Genomic DNA, 24,909 nt, shown 5'->3' on the forward strand with positions numbered 1-24,909 from the left:
CTGACCTGCTATTTCACTAAGAAAAGAATTATGCAAATTATTTAATTCCCAAATATTTTCTTACCTTTAAAGTATGCTATTAGAAAGAGTAGGTACTGTTTTCTCCTTAGTGTACACTAAGACATTCCGCACACTGCCCCTAGTGTCAAGCTTGTTTTATTTTATCATTAGCTGTTGATGTGCTCATTACCTTGTAGTATCTAAGACATGTGAGGGATTAGGAACACGGGGGGGAAGATGATTAATGACACTCTCCATTTATACAGAGCCCTTAGGGCTTGTTAATGCTTGATGCATGTGGAAGCCCTCTTGAGATCTCTAACACTCTTCGCAAATGTCAGACAGTAATATTTTCTTAGGCTTTTCTGTAGCTCAGTTCTACCAGATAATGGTTCTGGGAGGGCTTCAGGGAAAATATTTGACGTGATTTTCTGGATAAGGGGACTGAGATCCAGTGAGCATTGTGGGTTGCACTCCATGTGCTGTCTTAGGACAGATAAGCCCTCTGAGCATCTGTTGGTTCTACAGTAGGAGTGACTGCCATTTGCATCTAGGATAGACTCTGAGGCTGCTAATGCACTTCGTGCACTTAGTTTCATGTTCGACTATCTAAAAGTGCTCTAACAGTTTTGACTATTACATTATTGTCTGGTTTTTTTGTTTGTTTGTTTTTCTGTCATCTCATTTACTCTCCTCAGGGCAGCTATCATGTTGAGACAAAGAAAAACAAATATTGTCACTTAATTTCCATCATTCAGTTCTGAATTTGAACAGAGAATCATGGCTTCCAGGGCTCGATTTTGTTTGCATCAGTGTTTATTAAAAACATCCTATCGAAATCCTGGCTAAGTTCCATTAGCCTATGGATAAAGGTGTATTTAACATCAATCATTCACTCCCAGAGATCTAGGACAGCCAAGTGACTGGACAGTCATGTGGAGAGGATGCTAGAAGGATGTGAGAGCATGCACCAGTGACACTCAGCTCCCTTTCCAATTGTCACAATGGTGAAACTGTACAAGGACAGTTGGCCTATAAACAAATAAATGTTCAACAAGCAGTTGGAGTTAATGCTGCTGCTGCTTGGGTTTGTGCATTGGGACTCTCCATTTGCAATTACAACCGCAAATGAGCTATAGAGTATCTTTTATTAAGCAGTACATGTGTTTCTATAATACCCCTGCTCTCCTGTGTTGCAGTAATCAGGAAATGATGTCCGCCGAAAATGGAGTTGTCATTGCGGGTCATTTGTAGGCTTTCTTAGCTGAGGTGGAGGGATTGGAGCAGAGTTAGAAGTTTTAGCAAGAAAGGAGTAAAGCTTGCTTCAGTTCGTCTGCTTTGTATGTAGGAGAGTTGCAATGCCATTTTTAAGAAATGAAAGCTGTCAGCATCCAGCTTCACCTTGGGAGACCTCAACCTTGCAGAGCTCCTTTCTTGTACAAGGTTGTACTTCCTCTCATGCCTGCCTAGGCAATAGCCCTGCTGGCTCAGCACGACTCTGCATTTCCTTTGTTCTGGTTCCCCAAGGAAGTCATGTTTATTCTTGTATATTTCTAATTTCTCAAAGGCTGCCACCTTGAGCTGTACCTCAAGTTGCCCCCAAAGCTACAAGTTGCTGATTTTATTTTATTTTATTTTATTTTATTGCAAATTGAATCTGGGAAAGTGAATGGGTTCAACTCAGCTGGCAGTGTGTCTGTTGGCATGCCCAAAGTTCTGGGTTCAATCCCCAGTACTGCCAGTGGTGCAGACTTGCTACCTCAGTTTTGGGGAAGTAAGGGTAAGAAGATCAGAAGTTCAAGGTAATCCTCATCATCATAGGTGATTCTAGGCTAGCCTGGGTTAATCGTTCTGTCAAACAAAAAATTTGAATTGGCTATAAAGCTGAATAGATTTGGGGTATCTTTTCAAATGTTTTTCTATGGATATGGTTTTCAATATACTGCTTTGTAGAAGAAGCAATTTACTTTTAAGAGCACACATACATACATACATATTCATAAATATAAATGAATATACATACATTCATGTAATATTATGCACACATGTATAAATATTCATATACGTGAGTACATTTATATAATGTGATATTGTGGGCTGTGGGAAGAGAGGCACTGGGCCCAATCCTTTGGATGGGATGCTGTTGGGGGTTGGTCTGGTGCTGATATGCATTCAAATACTAAATGCTGGCCACCAAGATCTGGTTGTCGTCCAGATGAGCATATTCTCACTTATACCAAATGATGTTGTGTAAACTTATATTGTCTGACTGGTTAAGTAAAATTGACTGGCAGCCAACTACTGAGGAGAGTAGAGATAGGTGGGGCTTAGGTAGGGACCATGAGGCAGGGAGAGGTGGGGGGGAAAGGAGAGAGAAGGAGAGAGAGAGGGATGAGAGAGGGAGAGAGGGGGGAAGAGGGGGAAAGGGGGAGAGAGAGGGAGGAAGAGGGAGAGAGAGGGAGGAGGGAGAGAGAGGGAGGGAGGGAGGGAGAGAGAGAGAGAGAGAGAGAGAGAGAGAGAGAGAGAGAGAGAGAGGGAGGGAGGGAGGAGAGGAGAGGAGAGGAGAGAGTGTGATGGAGCAAATCCGGCCCAGATACAGGATGACAGTTGACAAGTAACTTGTGTAGCACAGCTGGGAAATAGGCAGTCTAGTATAGAAAAATAGTTTAGGGGTAATCGCCCAGTAATTGTGCTAAGGCTGATTAAATAAATCAATAGGACTGTCTCAATTATCGGGGGGCTGACCAGGCTATAATAAAAACTACTAGATTTATTTAAATGTCCAACAGAAGGCTGTCTCTGGCCCTTATGAGAGTAGAGACTCCATAGGGCCAAGGGTAGGTATCTACCTGTGACTTGCGACCTGTTTCTCAAACATGTTCTCATTGTTTAGAATTAGAATTTCCTGCTTCGGTGGACTTGGTTCCAGTTGTAGAGTCTGTGTGGGGGTTCCCTTCTGAGTCTCTTCTTCCATAAAGGGAACATGTTTCCAGTAGGGAAAGCCTGAGACATGGAGGAAATCAAAGGAGAGCTGCTTGTAGGGAATGCTGCTGGAATTTAGATGTGCCATGCCTTCACAGTATGAACTAGAACTCTGTTGGAGGGAGAAAGAACCTTTGCCAACCATGGTTGGCAACTAAGGAAGACTCCCTGGATACCAATTTTTGATTCATAACTCTGAGCACTCTGAGAATTCTCAAAGTTAATCTGATTTTTGTCAATGTGGAAAAGAGAATTTTATTTAACATTGGTGTAAATGTACCTTCTATTTGCCTGAGATAATTGTTGTCTCCGAGGACTCAGTCAGTCTTCTAACCTAGGCCTGGAAGTTTCTAGCCTCCATACAATCTTATCTAGGCTTAGAATGTTTTCAGCCTCTGAGACTTACTGCTGAATAAGCCCACCCCTTCCTCTTTTTTTTTTTTTCCTGATCTCTGGCTGGTTGATTCAAGTCAGCTGTTCTGGCTCAAACTCCTCTCTAACTGATTCATTCTTTTCTGAGATTCTCCTCAATTAATTTGCTTGGCATCATATTAATGCTGGCCACACATTCTAATCTGGCTCATTTTTGTTTTCTAGCTCATTCTGTCTTCACCAGTGTTTTGCTTGTTCTCTCTTCAATGTATCTCTGTAACACTGTTCCAGTAAAACTCCATCTGTTTTATTTTTCTCTTTCTCTCAAGTAGCGTCCCTTCCTTCTCTCTTCTCTTGAGAGTTGGGCAGATCTCTTGCGCACACCCTGACTTGCCAGTAAGAACGATGCTGCAACAGGATCCTTCTGCACACGTTTATTGGGAGAGCTTGATTGCAGAGGCGAAGAGACCCCCAAGCCCAGAACTGGTGCTGCTTATATAGGCCTAGGAGAGGCATGTCTCACACCCGGATTGGTTATGCATGGGTTATGCTTACCACCTCATTTGCATGTCTCACATCTGATTGGTTAACATGTCTCTCATCTGATTGGTTAACTTCCATCTCATCTGATTGGTTAACTTGTCTCTCATCTGATTGGTTAATTCTCAAAATCTCATCTTGGCAAAAAAAACTTTACTGCCTATGTATGTGAGGTGGCCAGCGGTAGCCAGCGCCACCCTGCAACGGCACATGTGGCTTCCCACACAGATCCTATTCCGTCAAATCTTTTTCTGATTTGTCACTTTGCTACTTAATTAGAGATCACTTTCAAACATGGGTGGTTCCTTCTTCAAAGAAACTTTACCATCATTGTTTGGGATTAAAGATGTGTACTAAGGGCATGTCTGTGTTCCAGCCAGAGAGATTAAAAGTGTGAGCTAAGGGCTGAGCCACACCACAACTTGAAACAGGTTTCTTTTTCCCCAGTAACTAACACGATCTTATGATTCACAGTGTGATCAAATATCCTGCAACATATTGGTGTGCTGTGTGAGATTTAGATATTTAGATATATTCTGTGCATTATATTTGTTTTCTTGCTCCAAAACCTGCTACAGCCAGGGCTAGGTCTTATTAACCACAAAACTCAACCAAAACAAATGTCAGTCTTATTTTTACTGCTTTAATAAAAAAATTGTCTTTGGAATTTTGGTAGGAGTTATGTATATTGACTGTGTGGATAGATTTTGGTAGTGTGGATATTTTAATAATGTCTCCTGATGCACACCTGGCTCTTTGTAATTATTTATGTCTTCTTTGATTTCTTTTATTACCGCTTTGTGATTTTAAGACAATGTATAAGTCTTTTGGTTCTTTAATAAATTTTATTCCTAAGGGTTTTATCCATTTCTGAGACAGAATTATGGTTATTATATACTAATTGTATAAAATTATAGGTTTCATTGTGACATTTTTTCTTTTTACTGGCAGTAGATCAAAGGAATTTATTTTAAAACAACTTTATATATATAACCTTATATAACATATATTGGTAAATTTGCATACTAATGAGAGGGATATATTTCTTTAATTTTACATTAAGAATTGTCTTTGCCTAATATTAAGTGTTGCAGGACATCAAGTATCTTCAAAACTTTCCAGAGTTGATCAGAATTATAATTTTAGAATCATCAGTTCTGATAATGCTACTTTATGTACAAGATGGCAAAAACATGTTAAAGCCATTCTTAAAAATTGTTGGAAAAATTGCCCTAGTGCTAAACTAAAATTCATTTAACAATATTTGATGGACCTCAAGTCAGGAACTCAAACATGGTTTTTTATTTTATTTATAACTAAAAATTAGTTCTATATATTCTGAATACCATTCTTTATTATTATTATTATTATTATTATTATTATTATTATTAGGTATTTTCCTCATTTACATTTTCAATGTTATCCCAAAGGTCCCCCATACCCACCCCCCCAATCCCCTACCCAACCAATCCCCCTTTTTGGCCCTGGCGTTCCTCTGCACTGGGGCATATAAAGTTTGCAAGTCCAATGGGCCTCTCTTTGCAGTGATGGCCAACTAGGCCATCTTCTGATACATATGAAGCTAGAGTTAAGAGCTCCGGGGTACTGGTTAGTTCATAATGTTGTTCCACCTATAGGGTTGCAGATCCCTTTAGCTCCTTGAGTACTTTCTCTAGCTCCTTCATTGGGGGCCCTGTGATCCATCCAATAGCTGACTGTGAGTATCCACTTCTGTGTTTGCTAGGCCCCGGCATTGTCTCACAAGAGAGAGCTATATCTGGGTCCTTTCAGCAAAATCTTGTTAGTGTATGCAATGGTGTCAGCATTTGGAAGCTGATTATAGGATGGATCCCTGCATATGGCAATCACTAGATGGTCCATCCTTTTGTCACAGCTCCAAATTTTGTCTCTGTAACTCCTTCCATGGGTGTTTTGTTTCCATTTCTAAGAAAGGGTAAAGTGTCCACACTTAGGTCTTTGTTCTCTTGAATTTCATGCGTTTGGCAAGTTGTATCTTATATCTTGGGTATCCTAAGTTTCTGGGCTAATATCCACTTATCAGTGAGTACATATTGTGCGAGTTCCTTTGTGATTGGGCTACTTCACTCAGGATTATACCCTCCAGGTCCATCCATTTGCCTAGGATTTTCATAAATTCATTTGTTTTAATAGCTGAGTAGTATTCCATTGTGTAAATGTACCACATTTTCTCTATCCATTCCTCTGTTGAGGGGCATCTGGGTTCTTTCCAGCTTCTGGCTATTATAAACAAGGCTGCTATGAACATAGTGGAGCATGTGTTCTTCTTACCAGTTGGGACATCTTCTGGATATATGCCCAGGAGAGGTATTGCGGGATCCTCCAGTAGTACTATGTCCAATTTTCTGAGGAACCGCTAGACTGATTTCCAGAGTGGTTTTACAAGCTTGCAATCCCACCAACAATGGAGGAGTGTTCCCCTTTCTCCACATCCTTGCCAGCATCTGCTGTCACCTGAGTTTTTGATCTTAGCCATTCTGACTGGAGTGAAGTGGAATCTCAGTGTTGTTTTGATTTGCATTTCCCTGATGATTAAGGATGTTGAACATTTTTTCAGGTGCTTCTCTGCCATTCGGTATTCCTCAGGTGAGAATTCTTTGTTCAGCTCTGAGCCCCATTTTTTAATGGGGTTGTTTGATTTTCTGGAGTCCACCTTCTTGAGTTCTTTATATATACTGCATATTAGTACCCTATCTGATTTGGGATAGGTAAAGATCCTTTCCCAATCTGTTGGTGATCTTTTTGTCTTATTGATGGTTTCTTTTGCCTTGCAGAAGCTCTGCAATTTTATGAGGTCCCATTTATCGATTCTCGATCTTACAGCACAAGCCATTGCTGTTCTATTCAGGAATTTTTCTCCTGTACCCATATCTTCGAGGCTTTTCCCTACTTTCTCCTCTATAAGTTTCAGTGTCTCTGGTTTTATGTGGAGTTCCTTAATCCACTTAGATTTGACCTTAGTACAAGGAGATAGAAATGGATCAATTCGCATTCTTCTACATGATAACCGCCAGTTGTGCCAACACTATTTGTTGAAAATGCTGTCTTTTTTTCACTGGATGGTTTTAGCTCCCTTGTCAAAGATCAAGTGACCATAGGTGTGTGGATTCATCTCTGGGTCTTCAATTCTGTTCCATTGGTCTACTTGTCTGTCACTATACCAGTACCATGCAGTTTTGATCACAATTGCTCTGTAGTAAAGCTTTAGGTCCAGCATGGTGATTCCACCAGAGGTTCTTTTATCCTTGAGAAGACTTTTTGCTATCCTCGGTTTTTTGTTATTCCAGATGAATCTGCTGGTTGCCCTTTCTAATTCGTTGAAGAATTGAGTTGGAATTTTGATGGGGATTGCATTGAATCTGTAGATTGCTTTTGGCAAGATAGCCATTTTTACAATGTTGATCCTGCCAATCCATAAGCATGGGAGATCTTTCCATCTTCTGAGATCTTCTTTAATTTCTTTCTTCAGAGACTTGAAGTTCTTATCATACAGATCTTTCACTTCCTTAGTTAGAGTCACGCCAGGGTATTTTATATTATTTGTGACTATTGAGAAGGGTGTTGTTTCCCTAATTTCTTTCTCAGCCTGTTTATCCTTTGTGTACAGAAAGGCCATTGACTTGTTTGAGTTAACTTTATATCCAGCTACTTCACTGAAGCTGTTTATCAGGCTTAGGAGTTCTCTGGTGGAATTTTTAGGGTCACTTATATATACTATCATATCATCTGCAAAAAGTGATATTTTGACTTCTTCCTTTCCAATTTGTATCCCCTTGATCTCCTTTTGTTGTCTAATTGCTCTGGCTAGGACTTCAAGTACAATGTTGAATAGGTAGGGCGAGAGTGGACAGCCTTGTCTAGTCCCTGATTTTAGTGGGATTGCTTCCAGCTTCTCACCATTTACTTTGATGTTGGCTACTGGTTTGCTGTAGATTGCTTTTATCGTGTTTAGGTATGGGCCTTGAATTCCTGATCTTTCCAAGACTTTTATCATGAATGGGTGTTGGACTTTGTCAAATGCTTTCTCGGCATCTAACGAGATGATCATGTGGTTTTTGTCTTTGAGTTTGTTTATATACTGGATTACATTGATGGATTTCCGTATATTGAACCATCCCTGCATCCCTGGGATGAAACCTACTTGGTCAGGATGGCTGATTGTTTTGATGTGTTCTTGGATTCGGTTAGCAAGAACTTTATTGAGGATTTTTGCATCAATATTCATAAGGGATATTAGTCTGAAGTTCTCTATCTTTGTTGGGTCTTTTTGTGGTTTAGGTATCAAAGTAATTTTGGCTTTATAGAATGAGTTGGGTAGAGTACCTTCCATTTCTATTTTGTGGAATAGTTTGTGAAGAACTGGAAGTAGGTCTTCTTTGAAGGTCTGATAGAACTCTGCACTAAACCCATCTGGTCCTGGCCTTTTTTTGGCTGGGAGACTATTAATGACTGCTTCTATTTCTTTAGGGGATATAGGACTGTTGAGATCATTAACCTGATCTTGATTCAGCTTTGGTACCTGGTATCTGTCTAGAAACTTGTCCATTTCATCCAGGTTTTCCAGTTTTGTTGAGTATAGCCTTTTGTAGAAGGATCTGATGGTGTTTTGGATTTCTTCAGGATCTGTTGTTATGTCTCCCTTTTCATTTCTGATTTTGTTAATTAGGATGCTTTCCCTGTGCCCTCTAGTGAGTCTGGCTAAGGGTTTGTCTATCTTGTTGATTTTTTCAAAGAACCAGCTCCTTGATTGGTTGATTCTTTGAATATTTCTTCTTGTATCCACTTGGTTGATTTCACCCCTGAGTTTGATTATTTCCTGCCTTCTACTTCTCTTGGGTGAATTTGCTTCCTTTTTTTCTAGAGCTTTTAGGTGTGTTGTCAAGCTGCTAATGTGTGTTCTCTCTAGTTTCTTTTTGGAGGCACTCAGAGCTATGAGTTTTCCTCTTAGGAATGCTTTCATTGTGTCCCATAAGTTTGGGTATGTTGTGGCTTCATTTTCATTAAACTCCAAAAAGTCCTTAATTTCTTTCTTTATTCCTTCCTTGACCAAGGTATCATTGAGAAGAGTGTTGTTCAGTTTCCACGTGAATGTTGGCTTTCTATTATTTATGTTGTTATTGAAGATCAGTCTTAGGCCATGGTGGTCTGATAGGATGCATGGGACAATTTCAATATTTTTGTATATGTTGAGGCTTGTTTTGTGACCAATTATGTGGTCAATTTTAGAAAAGGTACCATGAGGTGCTGAGAAGATGGTATATCCTTTTGTTTTAGGATAAAATGTTTTGTAGATATCTGTTAAGTACATTTGTTTCATCACTTCTGTTAGTTTCACTGTGTCCCTGTTTAGTTTCTGTTTCTATGATCTGTCCATTGGTGAAAGGGGTGTGTTGAAGTCTCCCACTATTATTGTGTGAGGTGCAATGTGTGCTTTGAGCTTTACTAAAGTTTCTTTAATGAATGTGGCTGTCTTTGTATTTGGAGCGTAGATATTCAGAATTGAGAGTTCCTCTTGGAGGATTTTACCTTTGATGAGAATGAAGTGCCCCTTCTTGTCTTTTTTGATGACTTTGGGTTGGAAGTCAATCTTACCAGATATTAGGATGGCTACTCCAGCTTGTTTCTTCATACCATTTGCTTGGAGAATTGTTTTCCAGCCTTTCATTCTAAGGTAGTATCTATCTTTTTCTCTGAGATGAGTTTCCTGTAAGCAGCAAAATGTTGGGTCTTGTTTGTGTAGCCAGTTTGTTAGTCTATGTCTTTTTATTGGGGAGTTGAGACCATTGATATTAAGAGATATTAAGGATAAGTAATTGTTGCTTCCTGTTATTTTTGTTGTTAAAGTTGGCATTCTGTTCTTGTGGCTGTCTTCTTTTAGTTTTGTTGAGGGATTATCTTCTTGTTTTTTCTAGGGCGTGGTTCCCGTCCTTGTATTGGTTTTTTTCTGTTAATATCCTTTGAAGGGCTGGATTCATGGAGAGATAATGGGTGAATTTAGTTTTGTCGTGGAATACTTTGGTTTCTCCATCTATGGTAATTGAGAGTTTGGCTGGGTATAGTAGCCTGGGCTGGGATTTGTGTTCTCTTAGTGTCTGTATAACATCTGTCCAGGCTCTTCTGGCTTTCATAGTCTCTGGTGAAAAATCTGGTGTAAATCTGATAGGCTTGCCTTTATAGGTTACTTGACCTTTTTCCCTTACTGCTTTTAGTATTCTATCTTTATTTAGTGCATTTGATGTTCTGATTATTACGTGTCGGGAGAAATTTCTTTTCTGGTCCAGTCTATTTGGAGTTCTGTAGGCTTCTTGTATGTTCATGGGCATCTCTTTCTTTAGATTTGGGAAGTTTTCTTCTATGATTTTTTTGAAGATATTTGCTGGTCTTTTGAGTTGAAAATCTTCATTCTCATCCACTCCTATTATCCGTAGGTTTGGTCTTCTCATTGTGTCCTGGATTTCCTGGATGTTTTGAGTTAGGATCTTTTTGCATTTTGCATTTTCTTTGATTGTTGTGCCGATGTTCTCTATAGAATCTTTTGCACCTGAGATTCTCTCTTCCATCTCTTCTATTCTTTTGCTGATGCTGGCATCCATAGTTCCAGATTTATTTCCTAGGGTTTCTATCTCCAGCGTTGCCTCACTTTGGGTTTTCTTTATTGTGTCTACTTCCCTTTTTAGGTTTAGTATGGTTTTGTTCATTTCCATCACCTGTTTGGATGTGTTTTCCTGTTTTTCTATAAGGACTTATACCTGTTTGGTTGTGTTTTCCTTTTTTTCTTTAAGGACTTGTAACTCTTTAGCAGTGTTCTCCTGTATTTCTTTAAGTGAGTATTTCTTTAAATTCCTTCTTTATGTCCTCTACCATCATCATGAGATAAGCTTTTAAATCCAGGTCTACCTTTTCAGGTGTGTTCGGGTGCCCTGGACTGGGCGAAGTGGGCGTTCTGGGTTCTGATGATGGTGAGTGGTCCTGGTTTCTGTTAGTAGGATTCTTACGTTTACCTTTCGCCATCTGGCAATCTCTCGAGTTAGTTGTTATAGTTGTCTTTGTTTAGAGATTGTTCCTCTGGTGATTTTGTTACCCTCTAGCAGCAGACGTGGGAGACTAGCTCTCTCTTCTGAATTTCAGTGGTCAGAGCAGTCTCTGCAGGTAAGCTCTCCTCTTTCTGGGAAGGTGCACAGTTATCTGGTGTTTGAACCTCCTCCTGGCTGTTGATGAAGTCCCAAACAGGATCTTTCCCAGAAGCTGTGTTGGTTTGGCCAGGAAGGTGGCTGGTTGTCTGGAGCTGAAGATGGCGCTGCCTCAGAAGCTCTCTGGTTCTTGCCTGTCTCAGAAACTGCTGGCCTCTGTATTCCACACCCTCTTCTGTGCATCCTGCCCTCCGCGGAGTCCTGGAACCAAGGTGGCTCCCACCTGAGCCTGAGGTAGAAACCTCTTGGGCCGGGCAGACCCCTGTGCTCTCACCAGGAATGTGGCCGGTTGTCTGGAGCCGAAGATTGCGCCGCCTCAGAAGCTCTCTGGCTCTGGCCTGTCTCAGAAACTGCTGGCCTCTGTATTCCACACCCTCTCCCATGCAGCCTGCCCTCCGCGGAGTCCCGGAGCCAAGGCGGCTCCCGCCAGAGCCTGAGGCAGAAACCTCCTGAATACCATTCTTTAACCTCTTCCACACATCACAGAAGCAACTTTTAAGATGAAGCATTCTAACATAATACAATCCAAAGACCCTTACATATTGAGGAATGACAGTGTGAAAATATTGTCTTTCTTTCCATGCTTTCATAATAACTAAAACCTTGTATGTAGAATATAGGAAAACAGTTGTTGGTCATAGAATACATTAGTCTCTAGTCTCGCTTTTGATCCATTTTAGGCAGCAGTTTTCAGTGGGAAAGAGGGTCCATAAATGGTGAGATACACATGAGCAGGAACGTGAGAGGTCAAATCTTCAACCTCAAACACCAACACACACACACACACACACACACACACACACACAGAGAGAGAGAGAGAGAGAGAGAGAGAGAGAGAGAGAGAGAGAGAGAGAGAGAGAGAGAGGGAGGGAGGAGAGAGGAATTAAGGTATAAACTCTCAAAGCCCACCCCCAGTGACATATTTCCTCCAGCACAGTTGCTCTTTCCATAGCTTCCTACAAAAGCACCACCAACTGATGACCAAATGTGTTCAAATATCTGAGCCTATGGGAGACAGGGAGACATTTCTTATTTAAACCTCCTTCTTGGTTATTGTGAATAGACATGGATGCTCAAGTATTTCTGTGGCCTGTTAATCTAAGAGTCCTTTAGATATATGCCAAAGAGTCATCTGCATCATACAATAGTTGTATTCTCTGTTTGTTTGTGTTTTTAAAAACAACCTCCATACTTATCTCCACAGTGACTATACAGTGGATATAAGTGTTTTCCTAGACAGAATTTGTTGTCATTTTTTTTCTTGATAAAGTAAATTTCTGACTGAGTAAGATGGACTCTAAAAGTCATCTTTTGAATGTCTCTGATGACTGAGGATGTTGACCATGATGTGACCTTTCAGGAATTTATTGGTTACTTGTGTTTCTATTTAGCTTATTAATTATTTAAAGATCTATTTTGTTTATTAGCTCACTTGCTGATTGAATGACATTTTTATGTTTAATTTTTGCAGTTCTTTTTGTGTCCTTGATATTAATACATTGTCTGCTGTCTAGTTGGCAAGGTAATTTTTCCCACTTATTTACTAGGCTATTTTTCCCTCATGCTGGTAATTTCACGCTATTGTCCAAAAGCTTCTTGCTTTCATGTACATTATATTTCATGTACATTTCTTCTATGTCATATCACCTGTCAATAGCTGTAATTATTCCCTATCCTATTAGAATCCTGTTCAGAAATCCTTGCTTATAACTATGTCTTAGAGTATTTTATCTATGTTTTTTAATGGCAGCTTTAGGTTTCAGGTCTTACATTGGACTTAGCAAATAAGGCCAAGAATTCATTTTTGCTGCATTTAGAATCTATTATTTGAACAGAGTGAAAGATGCAGATCTAGTCTCATTTTTATGTATGGAAATTCAGTTTTCTCAGCATTATTGGTTAAAGAGATGTCTTTTTTCCAAGATGTTTGGCCAATTTTGTCAAAAATTTGGTAGCTCTCACTATATACATTTATTTCTGGGTCTTATATCATCTTCCTTTACCCTACACATGTATTTGATAGTACTATGATTTTTTTTTGTCACAGTGGCTCTATAGTATATTTTGAAATTGAGTACTTGAATAACACCACCATTATATTTTCTACTAAGGCTCTCTTTGCCATTCTGCCCATATCATGCTTCCATATAAACTTTGGAAATAACTCTTTCTAGTTTTGTTAATAATGTTATTGATATGTATATGGGGTTGAACTGAATATATAAATTGCTTTTGAAAATAAGACATTTTAACAATCTTAATTCTGCCTATCCATGGGCGTGTAGACATTTTTATTTTCTAGTGTCCTCTTCAATGTATTTCTTAATTGCCTTAAAGTTTTTAGTTTACAGATCTTTTGCTTCCTCTGCTAGGTTTATTCCTAGGTATTTTATTTTAATTTTTTAGTGTTGAAGATATTGTGAATGGAATCTCTATTGTCTAACTTCTTTCTTGGTGAATTTATTACTGGCATGTAGAAAAGCTCTGGTTTTTGTGTGCTGCTTTGCTGAAAGCATCTGTTAAGAGTTCACTGGTGAAGTCTTCAAGTCTTATAGGATCATGCCACAGGGATGCTCTTATTTCTTTCTTTCCTACTTGTATATCTCTTATTAATTTCTCCTATTACTTTAGTTGAAATTTCAATTATTATGTTGAATAAGAGTGAAGAAAGTGGGCTGGTGAGATGGCTCAGTGGGTAAGAGCACCTGACTGGTTTTCCGAAGGTCCAGGGTTCAAATCCCAGCAACCACATGGTGGCTCACAACCATCCGTAACAAGATCTGACTCCCTCTTCTGGTGTGTCTGAAGACAGCTACAGTGTACTTACATATAATAATAAATAAATCTTTAAAAAAAACCAAAAAAACAAAAAACAATAAAGTTAAAATAAAATAAAGCAACCACTTCATTTAAAAAAAAAAATGAGTGAAGAAAGTTAGCACCCATGCCTCATGACAGATGTTAGAGAAAACTCTGAGATTTTTATAATTTACTATGTTTCAGGTTATGGGTTTGTCATATCTTGCTTTTTAAAAATGTGTCAGCATTTTTCTTTTATTACTAATTCCTTCAGAAAGTTGAACTTCATCAAAGTAATTTTCTGTGTGGATTGAGGTGGTCATGTGACTTCTGTCTTTAAGTTTATTTCAGTCTATTTGTAATGTTCTGCATATGTTGAATCAAATTTTCATTGCTCAAATGAAAACAATTTAAAATTTTAATTAACAAGTTCTTGAGTTTGTTTTCCAAATGTTTTAATCTATATTCATCAGGAAAACTAATCTATAGTTACCTTTGTTGTATCCTCATCCATGTTCTCTATTAGAAGAATGGAACTAGTAATACTTTAATATTGTCTAGAGTAATAGATAATAATACTCTCTATGAGAGTAATGTTGGTTTGGTAGAATACATTTAACAGTGTTGATTCCTCTCTATGGTATGCAGCAGTTTGAGGACCATTGGATCTAGTGCTTCTTTAAAGAGATGGTTGAATTTTATAATGAATCCATCTGGTGCTCGATTTTTCCTTGTTGGGAGGTTCTTAAATTACAGCTTTAATGTCATGGATTGCTATGGTTTTATATCCTACAAGAAATTATCTTGATTCTTTTTTATTTGGAATGTCTTATTTGTATCCTAGACTATTAACTACTTTAAAGATGGTTGGTTCCATGGATCTGTTTTTTTAAAAGAATGTGTGTTCTATTTCTGTTGGATTTGATATTCTACAGATAAACTTAGCAGACCTGATAAGTCCATTTCACTTAGTGTATAGTATAACTCAGAGGCTTTTTTTTTTTTGGTAGCCTACTTTATTAGATATCAAAATAGCTATGCCAACTGGGTCTTAATTTTTGTTTACTTTTGGCATATTGTTGTTCATCCTTCGAATCCCAATCTGTAGGGGTCTTTACCAGTAAGGTATGTTTTCTTGAACATAATCTGTTCAACCCTATGTTATTTATTGCTTAATTAAGTTTATTTACACATACATTAACTATGGGGAGAGATTTACTAATTCATTTGATTATGATTGGTTTGCTTTACTTTCATTCCCTTCCTTTGGTTTCAATGGTTTCCTTGTCTGCTATGTTGGACACGTTGCATCCCTTTCTAGCTCTACTTTTATCTTTTCTGGGTTCACTTGGATGAGATTTACTTCTTTTTCTACACACGCTATTTCTTTAAATATTTTCTGTCTTGCTGACTTGGTAGTCATGAACTGTCTCAGTTTGTGCTGGTCTTGAAATGTTCTTATTCATTAACTGTAAAAGCCAGCTTCTCTGCATATAGTAGTCATGGTTGGCAGTTATTTGCTTTCAGGAATCTTTGATTTAAGGGTTGCTGATTAGAGATGCAATGTAATTCTGATGGTTCTGCCCTTATACATTAGTACTTTTCTTTTATTGCCTTTAACATTGATTTGGTTTTTTTTTGTTTTGTTTTGTTTTGTTTTTGTTTTTGTTTTTTTATTTTTTTAAATCAAATGACCTTGTTTAATATTTGGGAGTAGAGAGTTACTATCCCTTCTCCTTCGAGGCATGGAGTTTTTTTTTCTTTTTTAATATTTTTTATTAGGTATTTTCCTCATTTACATTTTCAATGCTATCCCAAAAGTCTCCCATACCCTCCCCCTTCCCCCCACTCCCCTACCCATCCACTCCCATTTTTTGGCCCTGGCGTTCCCCTGTACTGGGGCATATAAAGTTTGCAAGTCCAGTGGGCCTCTCGTTCCACTGATGGCTGACTAGGCCATCTTTTGATGCATATGCAGCTAGAGACAAGAGCTCCGGGGTACTGGTTAGTTCATAATGTTGTTCCACCTATAGGGTTGCAGTTCCCTTTAGCTTCTTGGGTACTTTCTCTAGCTCCTCCATTGGGGGCCCTGTGATCCATCCAATAGCTGACTGTAAGCATCCACTTCTGTGTTTGCCAGGCACCGGCATAGCCTCACAAGAGACAGCTCTATCAGGGTCCTTTCAGCAACATTGATTTGTATCCCTGACACCCTTGTATCAGGGAGAAGTTCTTATTTAGTCATGTCTGCTTAGGGTTCTAAAACCTCTTCTGTTTAAATGTCCCTGGAGTGTAGGGACTTTCTGTTATCCCTTCAGTGCATAGACTTTCTATGCCTTTACTGCTTACCTGAACTTCTGTCTTTTAAATTCTTACCTCTAGTTTCTTGATCTTTATCAAATTCTTGAGCATCATGGTCATGCTTATGCCTTTTTTTATTGATATCTGAATACGGTTATGTTATTAGCTTTATCCACCATCCCAGTTATCTTTTTCTGCCCTGTTGAATCTATCTAATAATTCACCTTTTTTTTTCAGAATGAACTTCCTTGCTTATTTTTCTTCCATGTTGTTGATGAGTTCTTATTGCCATTGATTTCTCATTCATCCTTTGTGTTGTTGACTCTCCAGGTTCTGGATTAAATTCATCCATTCTCAGGTCACTGGTCATACTTGTGTTCAGGAGTTGATGAGTCTTGATTCTTTTTCTAAGAGTCATATTGCTTTGCCTTTTCATGATTCTTACATTATTGTGTTGCAGTTTGTACATCTCTTGTTGGGAATATAAAAGGATGAATCTGTTAGGCAAAGCAGTGTAGAGACTCCTAGTATGCTAAAAACAGAAATGAATTTAACCCAGCAATCTCACTGGTGCACAGGTCTCTAAAGTAAATGGGATCAGTGTGTGGAAGAAACACCAGAACTCTTGTGTTTCTTACAGTAGTAAGAAATAGACCAGCCCAGAAGCAATCTGATGTTCCATTGACAGGGGGAGGACTGCAGTGTTGAGAATACACATAATGGGATCTCATTTAGTTTACAAATGAAATCTTCTGAAAGCAGAAAGGGGACTATGAGCAGGAGGAAAAGAATCCTGAGGAAGACAGAGAGAAGGTGTGGAGAGCCGTGCCGTGAGCAATCGCCATTATAAGATGGCGCTGGCTTCCACTGCACCTAACTAGTAAACAAGCCTTATGCGCAAGTGCAAGAGTAAATTCACGCCCAGTCACTGCCCATCTTGGGGCATAGTAATGGGGTAATGGGCAAACAACTAATCAGGTGCTGTCACGCCACATCAGGTGCTGAAATGTCATGCTGCGGCCTATATAAGCAGCACCATTTTCCAGGTTCGGGGTCTTCCTTATGTTGAAGCACTAAAAGCTTTGCCATAGAAGGATCCGGCTGTCCGAGTGAATTCTTGCCGGCGAGATACTAGCTCGGGCAAGAAGAAGAGGGTTTGTTCCAGGGAGGAAAAGGATTAGCACGAGGTGGGGAGGAGGGCTAAGTAAGAATAAAATATGACAGCAACATATGGAAGTGTTATAATGAAAGCCACCATGTGATGCTAACTTAAAAATGAAATCTGGAAGGAAATACTCATTAAAGAGTCCATCATGTCTCGGCTTCTTGGTGGAAACAAAGCACAGTATTTAGTCTTATCAGTTTTCAAGCAATTCACATTGTAAAATCGTCTTACAAAGTGGAAAAGCCTGGCTACATAGGTCCAAAGAAAGGGAAGGAAATCTTATTATGTGCACTTGTGACACCATGGCTGACCCCCAGGGACACTATCCTAATTGACACAAGTTAGGATCAGAAGGGGTCATGCTCTATGATTCAAATAAGATGAAGCATGCATAAGAGTCAAACCCACAGAAGCAAGGAGTAGAATGCAGTTAGTTAGAAGCAGGGGCAGAGGAATTAGGGAATTGCTAGTTGCGAGGTGTGAACCTAGACTGATCTTCAGTGTACTTACAATTAACAATCCTGTATTGTGTCCTCATTATTTTGTCAGCAGTGTAAATCTTTCTCTCCACAAGCAAACAAGCAGACAGCAGGTTAAGAAAGAAGCTGCCCAGTGGAGTCATGGTTTTCTGCAGGGCAGGGATGAGCCTCCATTTGAGTAGTATAAACAGTGCTTTCAAAGGGAACAGTGATGTGAATTGGAATGGTAATATCTAATGGCTTTTAAGCATCATTGTGGATATTATAATCATTGTTATAATGCTGCTGCTGCTGGTCTTACTCTTGGAAATGCATTGTCCAATCTTAAAAGAAGCCTTTCTGCGTTACAGGAAGAAAGATGAAGTCCGTGGTTTTTAGGTTTCTTCCCCACAGAACCGAGTGTATTTTATTATTTGCTCAGAATGCAGCGTGATTCCTCCTGCCTTGCACCTCTTTCCTAAGAGTAGAGTCTCCTTTATGTATTTCACCCCCGCCCATGGTTTTTCTCACTGTTGTCAGTGTTCTCTTCAAACGCTGTGCTATACAAACCAAATCTGCAATATACAAAGTTATCTCCAAGGACTCTCCATAAAACAACATTCAAGAGCTTTAAACTCAGAGTGACATTTCAGGGTAGAATAGTCAGATAAAAACATAAGTTTCTGATTTGCTTTAAAATGAGTTATTCAAATCTGCATTTCTAAAGTCTAGTGGAAAAATGGTTGCTTCAGTCAAGACAGCTAGCAAGATTTAGTATAAACTTTGTCTTGTTCTTTTGAGCTTAAAAATATTGCCTCTGCCTCATGATGGGTTTTCCCACTTTTGTTTAGGACTTACATCTTTGTGGTGACAAGATTCCACCTTGGAAGATGTTAATGGAGAAATGTGGAAGTGGAGAAATATGAGCGGCAGAAGCTGTTTTAATTGCATCTGAAAGAGAAGACATGGCCACCATAAGATTAGAGCATACTCTCAAAATGTCAAAAAGAGAAAAATGGAAGAGCGTGAAGCAGCTGAGGATGGGTGTGCTTAGTTCTAACTAGAGAATTACAAAGAGCCCAATTCCAGCTTTAGCTGTTGAGCTTCTGATCTTGTGGAGACGTCTTCTTAGGAGCCATTTGAACAAACCAGGTCAGCAGTGGGTGATGTGTAGGCAATTATAATCTGGCAAAGGAATCATGAATTGTTCAAGCAAACAGGCAGGGTATAGGAAGTCTGTGACTTTAACTTGAGGGAAGAGACTCTGTATCAAAACTCTAACCAGTGTTTCCTGTTGCATGACACTGCATTATCTGTTTGCTTCATTTTTTATTCATGTAGGATTTTTCCCCAACAAATAGAGTGTGTTGTGTGTACTAGGAAATATTTTCAGTGCTGGTAAACAAATCTATAATGGAAGACTAAAATGTAAGATGAACAAGAGGTATGTAGGCAAGGGATGTTGAATTCCTTGGGAGATAAATGGGGGCAGAGAGAGGTACAACGAACCTGTGGAAAGGGAGCCTTCAACCACACACCCGAGCTGTGCGGAAGTCAGGAGTGTGGGGTTTTATAGAAAACTGTTGAAGATACATGGAATAAAGGGTACAAAGGCCCTAAGGCAGAAACTCAAAAGCAGAACTAAACTGACCATCGGTGCTTGAGCTGGGGAATAAAGAGGAGTAAAGAAGTATAGAAGGCTAAAGTGGGAGTCGTATCTTGTGGAATCTAGAAAGTGTGAGGGAGGGTTTTGCCTACTTATTCGTGTGTGAAGCTATGGATGGGTTCTGAAAGGAGTCTTAGGTAGATGCTTTGAACTGCCCTCCAATCTAAGTAGTGATTGTTTTATTAATTTATTTTTAAGTTTATTTATTTATTTGTGTGTGTGTGTGTCTGTATGTGTGTGTAGGCATGCCCTTGCCATAGTGCACATATGGATGTCAGAGGACCACTTGCTAGAATGCTTCCACACTGGGTTTCCAGGGAATGGAGTTAGGTTACCAGGTTTGTGTGGCAATTGCTTTTACTGGCTGAGGCATAAAGCCAGTTCTAAGATCAGATAAGATTTTCAAGCATCAGCCACCTGCTGTGCTGAAATTGACTGTAGAGGAGCAGAGGGACTTAGAAACCATTTACAAGACTACTAGAACAATCCAGGTGAGAGCCTGTGGTGGCCGTGGAGAAGATGAAAAAATTCTGGATTCTGGAATTTATTGATGGACGGAGCACAGATGTGAGGGACAGAGACAAGGAAGATTCTGGAGGGTTTGCACTCTGGGATATAATTTTAGACAGCTTTGAGGGCAATGCAATAGACCTGTACCTTCCCATACTTGAGAGGATGCACTTCTTAGTCTGGGGTTTCTTGGCATAAACATTAGCTTATTTGTCCTCTTTCAAAACTCACCATTCAGCCCTTTTCTTATTGACTTTACTCAGTTTTTAAGATGAACATCATTTCCTGTATGACATTGCAGATCAAAATGCAATTATGAAGAATGATACTGAAAAAAAAAATCCCATGTACAAAATAGCTAGGATAATTCTCATGTTGAGTGTTGACTCATCCTCATGAGTCCTGTGACTCAGGAAATGTAATCAGAGTTTCCGAGTTTCGTGTGTGTATGTTGGGATTGTTGTGTATTAGAAATACATCATTGTTTCATCACCCTGCCTAGTCATTAACGCCTGATGTCTACTAACATGCCCTCCACCTTGCTCGTTTCGAATGTGTTACAGAGATGGAATCAGCACTGTGTACCCCCTAGGGACTGGCCTTGTCAGTATAATCCCCGAAGTGTCAATAGTTCCCTTTCCTTATAAGACATATCCAGTGGCATATATGCCGTGCCACATTTGTAAGATCTCCCTCCTGTGGAAGAACACCTGTGCTGATTTTAGTTTTCAGCTCTTGCAAATAAAGTTGCTGTGAAAGTTTGTGCATAAGGATTTCGGGGAACATAAATTTTCATTTCTCTGGGAGATTTCTCCAGGAGTGTAATTGCTGGGTTGCATGTTTAGTTTTCTGAAGAAATGCCAAACTCTTTCCCAGAGCCCTGGTACCACTCGATATTCCCAGCCTCCTTTTTTTAATAACATACTTTATCTTCTGTTCATGGAATTCTAATTGGTTTAAATGAACTGTGATGTGGGAAGGATTTTAGAAACCTTGCTGAGACACACAAAAATAAAGTATGTTCTGTACTAATTTGCAAGAGAGAAAAATCTGTTTAACAAAACCTCCCTATATAATAAGGTCATAAAAGAGGGCTGCATAATAAATGAATAGAGTTATTTTGGATTTTGAGAGAAGCCTTTGTTAGAATTACACATGAACCAGTGCTACTTAAAATCAAAGCTATGGGGATTAAGGAAGAAATATAAAGAATCAGAGATCTAATTCACTGTGAGCTGAGCAGCCTACTTTATGCACACAGTCTCAAATCCTTAAGCAGCTGCCTGCCGCATGCCCCTGCCTGAGCTGGTCCAAGCTCCCCTCGAGGTCACTGTTGCCCACACCTGCTTTGATGTCTTAGGACTTCCTGTGTAGACAGGAGGCAGCAAGGTGCCAGGGCTGAGGAGGATGCTGAGAGGAAAGACATCACTTCTTCACTGTTTTCTGTGTCAAAGGACACTTTAAAAGCAAAGATTAATTTGGTTCTCATCCTGGAACCAGTAAACATATGAGACTAATTATTGCATTTATCGCCATAGCTGCCACTTTTGAGTGTCTGCTCTCTTCTAGGAGCTGTTAGAAAATTTACATACATGTAGCTTTTAAATGAAGTCTTCGAGAGGAAAAAATAATTTCTAATTTGTAAACGAGAGACTTCTGGTCACTAGAGGTTAGCCACATATACTTAATAAACCAGCCTGTGAAAATGACTCCATACTAATGTTACTCCCAGAGACCCTTAATTTGTATCTTTGCCTATTCCTTTTGCTTTGTTTTGGCTTTGGTTTTTGGAGGCAGGAGCTTGGTGTGTAGCCCAACTGGCCTAGTACTTCTCTGTCTTGCAAGTGTGCATGTGCTTGTCTTGACATATTGACTCTTTTTATAATTTTTTTGATAATTTTATGAGTATTATCTTTCCATTATTTCCACCTATATTCCTCACTCTAACTCTCCTCATGCATGAGTGCATGTATATCTATCTATCTATCTATCTATCTATCTATCTATCTATCTATATATATATATATATAGAGAGAGAGAGAGAGCATAAACACACACACACACACACACACACACTAGGCTGATAAAATGGTGTATTTCCCTATGGCTTTTAATACATGCTTAATGCTTTTAACACTACCCTCTCAATGTCCCCTCACCCCTGTTACAATCCCCTCCTTCCCGTTCTTTCCATTTTCACCCTCACTGCACACAGAACTCCACTCGGGAGCTTTTTCTCCCCTTTACCCTACCATAGTCTCCTTTTTACTTTCATGGGTTTTGTGGTTATTCCAGATTATGTACTCTAATGTGAAGCCTGGGAGCTAGGATCCACAGATAAGAGAACACGAGGTACTTGTCTTTTGGGGTTTGGGTTTCTCCATTGAGGTTAATATTTTCTTGTCCACTCTTAATGATACCTTCACTATAATTCATTGTAGACCATTGAGGAATGGAAGATAGCAGCGGGATCATGCTTTAAGGAAGTACAATAACCATAAGCAGATTTTTATCATGTCATTATTGTTATCCTGGCAGGAATGAAAATATTCTCAAGAGGCACTTGTGTGGTTCCCTTTGTATTATAGACTCTGGGGACAGTAGACCCCAGGGAATTGGAGTTTCATGCTGAAAAAATGAATGATTGAATTCTGGTACCAGCCAGAGGAGGAGTGTGGCTCCAGGAAAAGTTTGTACCCAGTTTTGAGAGTTTGTAAGACCACTTGCACAAGGGCACTAGAAACATGATGGGAAAGGCTACAAATTACCCAGGACTATATAGTTATGCAAACTTCTTGCCATCTATTTAGCCCTAAACCTCATGTCAAGACTCCAGGACATGGATATGGCCTGCATGTCACAGGGAGGGGGCTGTCTCTGGAACTCTGCTCCATTTCCAAGTGTGACTACACTTAGTGGATCTTTCTCTGCTTTAGTTATTACTCATATGTTTGTCTATTGTGTACAGGTGTCCAAGCTTGGCTTGTTATGGCTAAGTTTACTCCCCATAAAATTTGCTAGCATCATCAGTTTCTTTCATGTGCCATGATTACTATTGGCAATTTTACATAGGAAGTCATGATTCCAAACAATAATCTAACAGAATATGGAATTATTATGGCTGTAAAAATAGCCATACAGATAGATGAAGTGCCGTGATTATCTGAGGGTGCACCCCTGGAATATAAGCAATGATCTCTTTGGATCCACTCTGTGGTGGTGTCTTTTTTCCTGTTTGCCTCTTCATGTTGTCTATGCCAGTGTGAGCATACACGTATGTTCATACTTCAAATATTAGAGATCTTGAAGACATGGGCTTTTGCTTTTGAAACATAGCTGAGATGATAACATGGAACTTACAATCACATTTTTAAAAGCAAAAGTATAGCAAAATGAGTGATGTAAAAATGTCCATTGATAAACTTTCCTTTATTTACAATGCATTTCAAAAATTATAAAATAAATGTTTCCTGAGGATGTTAGGATGAATGCTTTACTATCTCTCCGTAACAATCGCATCAACGTGGTTTTAAGTTTTAAAACAGTCTTGTTAAGATGGCCATTTTTACTATATTAATACTGCCAATCCATGAGCATGAGAGTTCTTTCCATCTTCTGAGATCTTCTTCAATTTCTTTCTTCAGAGACTTGAAGTTCTTGTCATACAGATCTTTCACTAGCTTGGCTAGAGTCACACCTAGGTATGTAATATTATTTGTGACTATCGTGAAGAGTGTCATTTTCCTAATTTCTTTCTCAGCCTTTGAGTAGAGGAGGCCTGGGCATGGTGGTATGAAACTTTAGTCCCAGCACTCAGGAGGCAGAGGCAGGTGAATCTTTGAGTTCAAAGTCAGCCTGGTCTACAAAGTGAGTACCAGGACAGCCAGAGCTACACAGAGAAGCCCTGTCAAAAAACAAAACAACAACAACAACAACAAAAACCCAACCAACCAACCAACCAACCAAACAAACAAACAAACAAAAAACAAACAAAAAACCTGACACTTGAAGCAAAACCTTAGGAAGATGTTCCTAATAGATAACATAATTCAGAGGAAGGGTCCTGTTGTGGCTCCTGAGCACTGGTGTGGCGTGTTCTTGTTGTTAAGGACTCTCCTGTACTACCCATTCCCATTTTACTTGAAGTGTCTTTGTGACTGGCTATTATAACTCATTTGTCTATGGCTAGTGCTACCTAATTCCCTCATCTAACAAGTAGGAGCCTCCCACCTCCATCTCTCTCCCTGTCTCTCTTATTACTGCCAAAATAGACCCTTAATATTTATGTTGGTTGATGGAAATATGAATCAAAGAACCTTTCCCTTCCTTGTGCCCTTCACCTTCTGGCTATCACTTCTCAATGGCTTCCTTATCTCCTGTAGCAGCTCTTGTATCTGGTTAAAAGGATGGCTGTGGAGTTTGTTAATGGACCTTCTTATTTAGTTCAGTTTAGCAGTGTTTACTGAGTTAATCTTTAAGCCAGTGACTCTGATAGGCACCTATGGCAGAGAGATGGATTGCATCTGGCATTCTAGTGGAGAACACAGTAGGAAACAAGAGGGCTGAGATAAACCTTTGCAAGGAATAAGAAAACCCATTCCAGCAGATTTTTAGAGGAGCTGAACAAAGATGGCTTCCCCTAAGAAATGACAGATGGAAAGGTATTTAAACAAAACATTTATTTTATTTTATGCGTATTAGTGCTTTGCCAGCATGTACAGGTGTGCATCACATGTGTCTAGGAACTCAGAAGATCATCACGTGTGTCTAGGACCTCAAGAGGTCAAAAAAGGCATCAGATTTACTGGGACTGGAGTTACCAGCAGGTATGAGCCACCAGCTGCATGTTAGGAACTAAACCTGGGTCCTCTGTGAGCCACAAATGTT

At 39.3% G+C, this 24,909-nt stretch overlaps 1 long non-coding RNA gene across 1 annotated transcript in view; it reads left to right on the forward strand.

Moving 5' to 3' along the window:
• Gm32009 overlaps window positions 1-24,909 on the forward strand; it is a 50,206-nt gene that overhangs the window by 13,298 nt on the left and 11,999 nt on the right. The window contains exon 2 of the long non-coding RNA XR_377891.3: window positions 18,698-18,998. This is a non-coding gene — a long non-coding RNA (predicted gene, 32009). The remainder of the gene's footprint in view (window positions 1-18,697; window positions 18,999-24,909) is intronic.

Source organism: Mus musculus, chromosome 6 (genome assembly GCF_000001635.26).
Source record: "Mus musculus strain C57BL/6J chromosome 6, GRCm38.p6 C57BL/6J".
NCBI lineage: Eukaryota > Metazoa > Chordata > Mammalia > Rodentia > Muridae > Mus > Mus musculus.